General features: G+C 39.4%; 1 protein-coding gene across 10 annotated transcripts in view; it reads left to right on the top strand.

Moving 5' to 3' along the window:
- Positions 1 to 11,803, top strand: part of SULF1 (sulfatase 1) — a 127,991-nt gene that overhangs the window by 27,059 nt on the left and 89,129 nt on the right. The gene's annotated exons all lie outside the window — the stretch shown is intronic.

Raw genomic sequence — 11,803 nt, 5'->3', positions numbered from 1 at the left:
TACATTAAGGAAAAAATAATGGTTTGGAGTTTTCCCTTGTTTATGTGAACATGACGGTTATGAAAACTGGAACCTAATCTTGCTGTATGCAGCTGGTCATGGTAAAGAAAAATCATTATGCAAGCTGTCTGCCAAAGCAATTCCAAAATATCTGTGGTAGTTATGTGCTTTCAAAGTCTGGCTGACTTTTAGGGGCTCATAGCAAGTTGTGTGGTGACCTCGTGATGTGGGAATTATGGCAATAGACTGAGTATCAAATCATACATCTCAGCTTAACAAATAAAAATATAAAGCCACATGACAGAATACAGAGCAGGAAGTTTGAAGTGCTCTGAGATTCATTTTTTCCCTCAACTGTATTATTTTCTGTCACCTCATTTACATAAAGTATTTCTGGTTAAACAATTTGCAAATGCATGTGATTTAATAGCAGGTATATGTGTGGCAGAGGTAAATTTGGACTTAAAATTAAGACATTACTAGCAGTGAAAGACAGCTGGTATACATCAAGTTTATTTCACATGCAAGTCTTTGTATGGAATTTTCTTGGAACCAGTTACTCTCTGACATGTTAGCTCATAGTTTATTTTAATTAACAAAATATCTAAATTTCCAATCTTCAGATAATGGTTCATAATTACTAGAATTAACATAAGATTATTCAATCCGCTTTATTTTCCCTCCAGATGTGTGGCTGCATATTGGTCCCATATAAAGCACATATTATTTTCTTGCATGCAGCATATCACAGTACCCAGGCTGTCCTATACCAGTGATCCAGTCATTAACTTAATTTCCATCTTAATTTTCTCTCCCAGCTTTATCTAAATTTTTACTACACTTATCTATATATTTATCTATAATTGTCCTAGGTTGCTCTTGAAGAGGTTAACCAGACTAGGGCCAAGAAAATGGATGCCACAGATTTCCACAGAAGTGGAAGTTATGAAATAATATCATATAGATGAGTGCTCTTGATTCTGATGAAGAGAATGGATCAGATTATTATTTGCCATACCTTTCAGTCCTACTCAGTGAAATGAAAAGTGATCATTTTGGTCATGTTCCCAGTCTACCAAAGGCAAGAAGCCCAAATAATCTTAAGAAGGACATTATATTGGAAGAATTCCAAGCAATTTTTGCAGATCCAAAGGTTAATTTTTATTTTTTTTAAAGCTTGAACATTGTTTATCTGATGTGAAACTTTAGTGGTTCTCTGTTCATTGACTACATTATCTACTGTTCTAGAGAGATTTTACAAGAAAAGTTTATAAACATACCTTTTCTCTACAGATTTGGGGTCATAGTACCTCATACAATGAACCTATAACTGTGAATGTACATAAATGTAATTCATATTTGTCAGTATTAGGAATGCCTTCAGAATATTTATTATGAAATAAAGTGTTATCACTTGCACCATGGATAAAGTAGTTGGAAAGTTCCAAGAAAAATGCAAAGGCAACTTTTTGACCTGAAGCTTAAAAATCATGTCTCTTATGTATATAATATATTAATGACACTTTCAGTGCAAAGACTTTCCTGGCACATTATCCGCTGACATTCCAGGAGCCAACTTCAGTTAAGTTGAATACAACTGAACCCTGAGGGTCAGATCTTTTAGAAATGTATTTTCATTACTGCCCACACATGTATCCCAGTCCCAGTTCCAAATATATGTGTAGGGCTCCCAGTTTATTTTTGGGAAGTGTAAGAGGTTGAAAAACCCATTTCAGTTCATCTGAAATGAGTATGATCTTGAAAAGAGAGCTGGAGAGGCTTGCATGTTACAGGACTTAGGAGAGTGAGTCTGCTTGAGGCCAAGAGTACTGTGCTGACCAGCGGTGTCTCCAAGAGAAACCTGGGTAGATGGTCAGATGGGTCTCACAGAATAACTCAGAAAAATCCCAACAGTCAGTAGTTTGTTAGGAGAGGCTGGGAAGCTGAGGAACAGACACACAGAGCTTTAGAGCATGTAAAATTTTCTTGCAGTTCACTGCACCACCCTTCATTTTACTGTGTGCACACTGAGGGCACGGTCACTGGCCTATCAGCAAGGTATTGCTGAGAGTCCTGCTAGCAGGCGTACAGCAGAGCTACAGTCTTTTTGTAGGGTTCCTTTTTCTGTGCTGTGATATTTCATTGTTGTTATTTGTCTACACAGGATGCAGCCAAGTTGTGCTGAATCTGAATCAGGCAGCTTTTCCCTAGCCAGGATCTTGTCAAGTGTCTCCATCTCCTTGTCTAGAGGTTTTTTCTTTCACTTCTGCTAAAAGGTCACAAGGAAATACCTATCAAAAGTAGGGAAGTTCCGTAGGTAAAGTCCTCTAACACAGAGGTACCTCTCTATGTTGCATGCATATACAAGTTAAGACATGCACCCACAGAAAGATTATCTGCCAACGAGCATGCCAGGAAGTTATTTGCTTCTGCATCCCCCGTGAGTGATCTTTTCTATCAGTAACTTTAGCTCTCTGAGTAGTATACTCCACTTTTGCAAAGAAAGCTGATTCATTCTCAACTCTTTTTCCTCTCAAGTTGTCAAGCTTCTAAGTTAGGAAAAGTGGGTTATGTAGAAGGGGGATTATTAGCTGAAAGATAAGGGGGGTGGTTCCCCCTAAAGGCATTAGGGTGATTTATTTCTATCTACAATAGTTACAGCTGATAAAATTAGGTATTAGAAGAATACACTAATTTGCCCCTTCATTTCCTCTCCGTTTTGTGACTTTCTTGCCTACATCACATTTCTGATCTGACCTGGTAAACAAGTGCCTTTTCCATTTGGTTTTCTTTCCCATCACACTCTCACACATAAGCCTTTTCCATGTTGCTCTATATACACTGTTGATTAAGATCTAGAGGGTGTTTTTTTACAGACTGTCAATACAGTAGATAGTCTGTGATCTCAGAGCTTTCCCTTTAGAAGCTGTGAAAATGAAGATTCTTGGCTTCGCTTTTAGTAGATCTGTAACCTACCACATGTCACTTAACTTCTTTGCCTTTGTGGCTGCTCATCCCTATTAAATTAGTTCACACCAGTAGAGCTGCAAAGGGAAAGGATGAGGTTTTTCTCCTTCGTTTCCTCCTGCTACTTAGTGGGAAGGGGTTCTCAGCTGCTGATTATGTTGCTTCATTGGTTTTCTTACTGGCGTGTTTCTCTGCACCACATGCCTTAATGAGGAACAGGCGGTCAGCAGTTTGGTGGGCAGTGTGCTCAGAGTGTGCTCTGGAAAAGAGACACGGGCAAGAGTAAAAGAGATCCAAACAGCTTCCTTTCCAACCTGCACCAAAATGAAGGCAGGAACTTGTGTCTAAGTTTACTCTTAGGATTTCAAGATCAAGCTGTCAAATTACTGGTCTCTGGAAGTATTTATGAACTTTTTCCTACATTTAGGTGGTGGGTTTTTTCCTGTAAGAGCCAAGTCACTTCCTTCCTGTCCAGTATCAGTCATTACATACTGGAGAAATATAACCATGCAAGGGCATCAAAATAAGACATTCATCGTCTGATAAAAAGACTTCTAAAATTTCATGTAAGAAATGTTTTTAAGGTGGATTTTGTAGAAGAATTGTATGTGTCATTATTTCCTCTAGCCCTCCCAAATATCTCCCTTCAGATGAACATTTAAGAACTGTGATTTTTTTTCAGCTATACACTTCTACTTCCAGTAACTTGATCCAGGAGTATCTCAGTGTTTTTCTTGCAAAAATACAAATTAGGCCTACAAAATCATTTGTATTTTACTTATTATAGAATCCTAGTCATAGAATGGTTTGGATTCGAAGGCACCTTAAAGATCATCTAGATCCAAATCCCCACCGTGGGCAGGGTCACCTTCCACTAGACCAGGTTGCTCAATGCCCCATCCAAGCTAGCCTTGAACTCTTTCAAGGGATGGGGCATCCACCACTTCTCTGGCTGACCTGTGCTAGTGCCTCACCACCCTCATAGGGAAGAATTTCTTCCTAATATCTACTCTAAATCGATCCTTTTGCCTTTTAAAACCATTCCCCCTTGTCTTATCCCTACATGTCCTTATAAAATGTCCCTCTCCTGCTCTTCAGTACTGAAAGGCTGCCCTAAGGTCTCCCTGGAGCATTTTCTTCTCCAGGTTGAACAACCATAACTGTCTTGGTCTGTCTTCAGAGGAGAGGTGCTCCAGCCCCCCCTCATCATCCTGGTGGCCCTCCTGTGGATGTGCTTCAACAGTTCCATGTCCTTCTTGTGTTGAGACTCCCAGGAGCTGGATGCAGCACTCCAAGTGGGGTCTCACGAGAGTGGAGTAGACGGGTGAAATCACCTCCCTCGACCTGCTGGCCGCTCTCTGAGGCAGCCCAGGGTACCGCTGACTTTCTGGGCTGTAAGTGCACAGTGCTGCATTACGCTGAGCTTCTTGTCAACCAACACCCCAAGGCTTTATCTCAGGGCTGCTCTCAGTCCTTTCTCTTCCCAGCCCATATTTGTGCTTGACCCACATGCAGGACCTTACACTTGGCCTTGTTGATCTTCGTGAGGTTCACATAGGAAGTGTATCACAGGATATATTCAGGGAAAGGAAGAAAAGAATACTAGAAAGGAAGCTCTTTTGTGACTTTACATATTAAGACCAAAATGAAAGAAGAAAACAGTTAAAGCAAAACTATGCAAAACAGGCAGAACTGCCTAATGTCATGTAAGTGGTGAGACAAAGTAATATTAAAACTGTAAATGCTTTTTGAGTGAGGAGTATGGGTAAGCCTGACATTTGTTCACAGAGGACTTTTTTGGACATCTAGAAAGAAATTATGTATCTGCAACTGCTTAAATCTACTTGCAGTGAGAACAGTACTTGGACATGTGTTTATAGAAGTGTATGTGCTATTGACATAGCCATGAGGCAGCTTACTGACTCGGGGCCAAGAAACACTAACGGTAAAACTTTCCAGCATTTGTTGTTGCCTTGCAGTTTTACAGCTATAAGGCAGCATTTCTCATTGTTGCCTTAAGTTGTAATCATTTTCCCTATTGCCTCCTCAATCTGTTCCCAGAAGGAAGAAGAAAATGGCTTATTATCTGTGTCACATGTAGGTGGAGTAGGTTTGTGTCATGCATGACATGCAACCAGATCAGGTACAAGTGAAGTGCAGGCTCTCACCTAAAGAAGATATTACTTCTGGGGAAGAACTCAAACATGTTTCACACTTTATTCCTCATGTGGAATCAAAATTCAGGGCTTTCCAGCCAGTTTTGTAGTTCTTAATATATAGGAGTATGTACAGAGGAGGGAGAGGTGTATGTACAAGACTCACTAAGTAAAATGTCATCCCCTTCTCAGCTTCTTTGGTGCTACATTGCAGTGAGAAAACTGGTGCCCTAGTTAGTTGGCTAAGCTGGTATTTGAAGGAACCTAGTCCCACCTTCTTGTTCTGGGCAAGACTTCCTGTATGACAGTGCTACAGTCAATGCCACAGTCATTGCTTCACCACCTCACAGGACAGATATGTTTAAGATGGTGAAGTGCTTGGGTAATGCAGTAGTGGGATGCTCATAAATGCCACAGAGAAATCCCAGGCTTCATGGCACAGCAGCCATGTATCACACAGTGAGCATATTTGTCTCCAGGAACCGATCCTGGAAGCTACAGGCCGCGACAGTTCCCACTGAAGGCATTCTTAGACCCCTCAGTGATCAGAGCTTCTATGGGATTTTGAAATCCTGTGAGATGTAAGTTAAGATGACTGAGGCAATAAAATATAAACACTGATTAACAAAGCAGGTCTGTATAGTCATTAATTTTATATTTATAAATAGCCAGGGACATGACTGAGTGACGATGTTCAACCATGCAACAAATTGAAAGCAAATAAAGAAATGATGACACAGTAATTGTAACTGAAATGAAAACAATCTTCACCTATGTTTTTAGATTCTTATACACACATTTACTTTTTCTTTTAGGTAGCAGGCCTTCCCCACAACTCTTCATAGTTTAAAGGGTACCAAATTAAACCATCACGTACATTGTGTGTTCCTGAATATTTAAAACTCTGCAGAAGTATTTAAATAATCCAGAATACCATAAGACAACAAAAGTTTTTCTATGAAAACTTAGACTTTGAATTTCAGCTGTGATTTAGATAAATTCATAAATATCCCCATGGCCATAATGCCATGGAAGTGGTCAGCTGTGTTTGCACAGCCTGATGCTTAGTTACACTTAAAATTCCAGATGGATTATATTCTGTTGTGTTCAGAAAATAGTGGATGTATTTTATGCCTCAAAGTATTCATTAGGATCATGATGAATTTTTAACCTTATAAAAGAAAATATGTATTTTGAGACTATTTTGGGGTAGAAGGGGTAATTTTTATTTTTCCCCATGATTTTCCTTCTATTTAGTACCAACTACTATCCTATCAACTTCAGAATGCATGGTCTGATTCTCAGGTGCATGGCAATTTTCTGCTGGATCTCTGTTGAGACTTTTCTTCCAAACTGAATGTTGTATCACACACAACACAGGTTGGGATTAAAATAAAGAGAGGTTAAGGTGAAGCATGATGCTGAAATACAACATTAACAAAAACCTAACTATTAACTCAATAGATATTAACTGGAATAGGCAATACAGCAATACTTACAGGTGGAAAAAATGGTGGTGAGAGAGAGCAGAGTGGATCTGTCTCATTCCAGGAATGTATCAAAGGCAGAACAGCTCTACTGTTCTACTGACTTCTGAAAAATTTGCAGGGATATTCATTAATGTGCAACTCTGTCGTATGGCCAGTATCATAAGGATCCCATGCCTTTCGTGGTTCATGGTGGTTACAGCGACCCTGTTAAAGCTATACAGCTTCTGCAAGCAAGTTTACAAACATAATTTCTATCTTATAAATCACTATTACTAAAGGTGTATAGGCTACATTAGACATATTCCTGTAGAAAAAGTTTGCTGGCTCCAAACTTTAGATGTCCTATATGAGTTACTCATTAGGTTATCACCATTATAACAGCTGAAAACGACATCTATCTTTGGAGGACTTCTCTTCAGTTTTTGGTCTTGGATTGGTTCTAAATTTGCTCTTCACTAAGCAAATATTGCTGAATAATAAAGCATCACTTTGCAAGTTGAATTTTCATGTAGGGTAATAGTTTATGTGCATTCTTGATCAGTATATTGAATAGCAGCAAAATACTTCTATAGATCAGTCTTAGAGTGCAAACTTGAAATGAGTGCACCTTCTATCTAAAAAACAGGCTAAGAGATTTCTGGCTCTAATGTTTCACTGACTTTTTTTTCTTTTTGTAGACGTGTCCTGTAAGCATAAATAAAGTAAAACATTTTCGAGTAGCACTGTTACTTCACTATATAAAGAAAACAAGAGAGATCATTTCACCCATCACTGAAATGCAGCCTTTTCAGTGGTGTGTAATTTTATGGAACCTAGCAAACTAAACAAGGGGTTAGTGAGCAGTAGAATAATATATGCTGTTAAAACTGCAGAGAAAACTCAAAAACTGTTTCAATTAAGGGAGATGTTTGACCTGCTTCAAGCTATAAAAGAAAATTTGTGGTTCTCCTAAGTCCACAAGCCCTAGATTAATGTTAGTGTCCGACTGACTCTATGTTAAGCGCGTCTGATGTACCTCTGGGCTATAAGATGTTATTTTGCCAGCAGCAAAGGTCACATGTTTTCAGGTATTGACAGTGCAAGTAATGACAAGTTGTTTCTGTGTTTGAGTGGATCAGGGTCTTTTTAGATTTCATTCAATGAATTTGGCAAAGTGTAGCCTCTGCCCAAGAGGGCCCTTTGCCTTTGAGCATGCAGCTGAGGGAATTATTAAACCTCCAGCTCTGAAATCTATGACTTCATTTAGTTCAGACCTCCCAAAGGAATGTTTATGCCGTTAGCTAAATAGCAAACAATTTTGAAGCTGACTTTACATAGGTAGAAAATTTCTTCTTGATCAGAAAGAGAAAGAATCATTTATATATTTAGTCCTAAGAACATTTCCTTTAAAATATGTTTAGGTATGGTAGGTCGAGCTAGACTTACAATTGCAGTTACAAAAAACAACAGCTTCTGTGAAACTTTGCAAGTACCATTCTTAAGGAGGGAAGCCTGATCAAACAGCTGAAACTCAGGAGCAGAGCTGAACTGCTGCTTTCCTTGCTCCTTCCTGGGTTCTTGAGTGACAAAGTCATGTAACAATACCAGATTTACACAATGTTGTGAGTCATCTCTAACAGGCAATCAGAAAATATATTAAGCCACTCAGATGGGAGCCTGAAATTTCCCAAACAGTCACACAATACAGATGACCTCCTGTGCACTGGAGTGGTAAAGAGCGCTTTGAGAAAAGTTTGTTCTCTAAGGCAAAAGGCAATAAAGGGAGTTTAGGTTAGAATGCTCTGGGAATAGAATTTGCTAAGTATTATCTGACACCTTCAATCTGTGGGGTAGGTTTTTTTCCTCCCAGCATGAGATCTAAGCAAGGGGAAATGATAACAGCTTATAGTGGATGACAAGGGGATGGATACCCCAGATAGCTCTCTCTTATACAAACACAGATACAGTCAGTCTTCTCTGAGAAACAGATGCTTGGCGCCTGAAGTCATGTCCTCGGTCTCAGAGCTTGCTCTTAGACTGTTTCTACATTATCCCAAAATTTTCATTTGATAGGAAGCAGAAATATCTCAAGAATGCCAGCAGCCCATCACCATACCAAGTGATCTGACCTGCAGAACTAAGCCCCCCTCCTGCTCCTCTCCAGCATATGGAACTTGCCTGGACCAGCTTTCCTAGAAGAGGTATATTTAACCTCTTGTCACCATTGCCTGGTGACTGAGGAACACTCCTGGATCTCCAGATATCATCATGAACAGGATCCCTTGAAATTCAGACTTCCAGTTCCTGTGGGATCCCCAGCATCCCATGAATTTTCCATGAATAATGTGTGCCTGACAAATTGGACTGCTTTGGAGAATTATGCCTGTTTTGCATCTCCCAAACAGCTTTAGCTAAAAGGCAGGATCTCAAGCAATTAGTGCAACACAGACAGGGTGACAACTGAGCAGACCCAGAAGCCCAGCATTAGGTCTCCAAAGAACTTGAGGTATCTTAAGCTGTGCAGCACGATAGGTATGGATTATTTTAATTGGTCTTGTGAAGTTAAGCCCCTAAGTTTCTCTGAAAGGGCACTGATGTGATTTGTTGCATACTTGCTGAAAAGCACATTGGTTCATGCTATAGTGACCCAAGTACTGACAGAGATTGTTAATTTGTTTGTATATGTCACAGTTCCTAGAAGTGCCTGTACAAGGGTTTAACTGAACCTGATTAGCTTAATCAGCACAGACTTGTACATGGACATGCCTTTCTCACATCTGTGCCATTTGTTTCACTGCCCCCTTTCTCTCTTCCCTTTAGTCACATTTTTTCTTAACGAAGTTTCCGTAATTTTAAACACTTCACTGAGTCTTTTCCTTTTTATTCTCTTCCTAGTTGCATTTTTATCTCTGTAGAAAGTTGAAAAAGGTGTAAAACTGGCAAAAAGAAATATAAGTAGCAAAAAGATGAGACTAAATACAACCTGAAAATGCAATTTAGTTTGCCCCCAAGCTTTTCATAGCAGAATTTGGGATACAGACATCTTCCTGAACCTGCTTAGCTCAGTTGAGCAGAGAAAGGGAAACAGAGCACCACTGAGTACATTGATACAGTAGGCTTCAGGAGAAGGTAAAAAAATATTAGAGGACAAAACTGGTCATGCTTTCCCTCACAGTAGCATTGAGTACTCAGGCACAACTTCTCTAAAGCATAAGGAAAAGCAGTAAATAAATATTTTTAGTACTGCAAGTGTAGTCTTATGTCAGTGTCACTCTTCCAAAGGCAACAGTATTTTATTTGCTTGTATTGATAAAATTCAGGGTTGCAATTTTTCCTTCTGAATACAAGCCTGTATTTTTCAACCCAGCTGTGGATTGCGAGACATTGATATGTTTTCTCTCCCATTTATGAGAAAGTAAATGTACTAAGTTTTAAATGCATGCGTAAGAAAGGAACATAATACATATAAGTGTGTGTGCACCTGTAAGTAGATGTAGTTGAAGACATAGGTGTAATTTCTAGCCTTGTTTTGCAGTGTTGATCACTGCTTCCCTGACACAAGCTGAGAAATCATGAAAATTTATGAAACTGTGCCACTATTTAACCCTCTTCCTCTGCAACTTTTGTTCTTGTACGATAGTTATACCATTGCATACAACTTGAAGGAGCATCATCAGGGAGATTTTAATTCACGTATGCACAGTAGGTTGAGTATATCCTAAAACTTTCAAATTTGTGCTTTTCAATATCTTTTCAGTAAAAAAGGTAGGGCAATAGCTCAAAAAATGACACCAATTACTTCATCTACTGGGCTGGATCAAGGCACCTAAATGTGGGTGCTAGGGTGTGAATATTTGGACTCCCATTACAGGCAATAGCATTTGAGTCAATACAGGCAGTGGAGCTTGGAGAACTGCACCTGGACAGTCAGATAGTTTCCAGGTTCCCCTAGCTGTACAGGCTAGATTGCTCTCTGACTGTCACCTTAAACACCTACCAACATTTTGAGAATTAAATTTTGATGTCTGCAGTGTAGAGGTGAATCTCACCCAGGGAAATCATTTAAGAAGATGCAGATGTATGTGTAAAGTAGACAGTGATTGAATTAAAACTATTGTGATTTTAACATGAATAAATTCCTATTCTGTTATGTGGCCCTCAGGTGTTATTCAAATCCAGTGTATGGTTACCTTACTTTTATTTACCTGTCACAGGAGGGATAGATATGCTGTATTTGTGAGGCAAGTAACTCTAGATTATTTTTTCATGTTTACGATATTCAGGGTGGTCAGTAAGCATTTAGTAATGCTAACTCCCATTAAGCATTACGTAAGTCAATTACACTTACTCATTTCCAATGGAAATATTAAAACCAGAAGTTAGAGCACTAGTTCTGTAGCGTTTGAACAATTCCAAATAATGATTAATACCATAAAGTAAGAACACTCAGAAGTTGTTTAGAACTAAGTATGATGGAGGCCTCAGAGCCATGTTCATACCATGAGAGAGGCTCAGCCCAAAACCAGTGGAGCACTTACAAGTGGTCAAAACAGACCTGAAGTGATTCATAGATTTTCATGCTTGATCCCATGCGTGAAGGTGAATCTGACTCTCTGACCTTCCCTTAAATAACAAGATTCAGTCTTGTTTTTCTGTGCAAAACAAGTTGCTGACAGCCTAGAAAAAGAAGGGATTGAATTTCTTTTCAGCTTAGAGCTCTTAAATTTTTCTATCTCAGCACTGCCTCGCTAGGTACATTGGTTGTGCACCCATTCATAAGCAGGATATAGTCAGCACTTAATTAGCCATGTGTCGCAGATTATTCATGCCACTTATACTAGATGAAGCAGAGAGCTGCATGAATGTTTCTAAAGTCCTTCCAGGAGCATCTCAACTCTGTAATCACTACAGCTGCTTTTGTGTTACACAGAGCTGGAGATAATAAGCCCATATAAATCTTATCTGGCTCCATAGTAAACCAGGTCCCTGGGAAACACAAACTGGTAGTGTCGACCTGTATCCAGCTGGGGTTTATTAATTTTGGCTCAATGTTGCTCTGCCAAACCTATAGTGGAGCTGGCTTTGGTGGCAATCCACCTGACAGATGACAAGGGGTGGAGGGAGTCAAGCAATTGCTTCTGAACCACAGTCCATTTTTCTAGAAGAGGAGTTTGAGGTTTATTAGAGGAGGCACGGTGCTACAAGATTTCA

Source organism: Corvus brachyrhynchos, unplaced genomic scaffold (assembly GCF_000691975.1).
Source record: "Corvus brachyrhynchos isolate BGI_N302 unplaced genomic scaffold, ASM69197v1 scaffold633, whole genome shotgun sequence".
Classification (NCBI taxonomy): domain Eukaryota; kingdom Metazoa; phylum Chordata; class Aves; order Passeriformes; family Corvidae; genus Corvus; species Corvus brachyrhynchos.
Note: the sequence above shows the minus strand (reverse complement) of the source record. Positions and strands in the feature narration are given on the sequence as shown.